Source organism: Penaeus monodon, chromosome 15 (genome assembly GCF_015228065.2).
Source record: "Penaeus monodon isolate SGIC_2016 chromosome 15, NSTDA_Pmon_1, whole genome shotgun sequence".
Classification (NCBI taxonomy): Eukaryota; Metazoa; Arthropoda; class Malacostraca; order Decapoda; family Penaeidae; genus Penaeus; species Penaeus monodon.
Window position 1 is genome coordinate 43,397,540 of NC_051400.1, and position 726 is coordinate 43,398,265.

Here is a 726-nt window from a genome sequence, read left to right on the forward strand (position 1 = left end):
CTTCTCGGGATGAACAAATTACTCGAAATAACCTCTTACAGTGTCCTGTTCTCGGGATAATCAAAATACAAACGCAGAAACACACTATATTGGCTCTCAAACAAAACTTGGATCCATTTCACTCTCTGTATGTTCAATGATTTTCGATTTAGTTTTGTCTATATTCTTTAAAAATCAGTTTGAAAAAATTTCATAACATAAAACACATAAGATGTGTCGATAATAATTAGTCATATTTTTTGGTTTAATAATAATATATTTATCATCATCATTGTTGTTTTTGTCTATTTTTCATCCTATTACGAATAAAATAATTATCCATTTTATCAACACTATCTTTATTATTATTAATATTCATTAATGATCATTATCATTTCTCAAATTAGTTTTTTGTTAGTTTTAATATTCCAAATGATACTGCTAAGTTCCATATATCTATAATCATTATTATATACAGCATCGTCGTTATAAGTCCGCTGTTCAATTTTTTCCTTATAAAAAGTGCTTTTTCATTTTATTATTATTATCATTTTGATTATCATTACTTATATTAATATCACTATCATGGTTAACCTACATTTAGACCTTCATATATGACGTCACCTCTTTTGCACTTCATAGGGAAGTTTTCGTCAAAGAGATGGCGCTGTTCACGACACTTCCGGGACTCGTTCTCTCCGTCGTTACTTCTACAGATGACAGCCACAGTGCACGCTTCGTTCATGC

General features: G+C 29.8%; 1 protein-coding gene across 1 annotated transcript in view; it reads right to left on the reverse strand.

The window, feature by feature from the left end:
- Nucleotides 1-726, reverse strand: part of LOC119582049 (lachesin-like) — a gene marked incomplete in the record, with an annotated part of 127,463 nt that overhangs the window by 31,989 nt on the left and 94,748 nt on the right.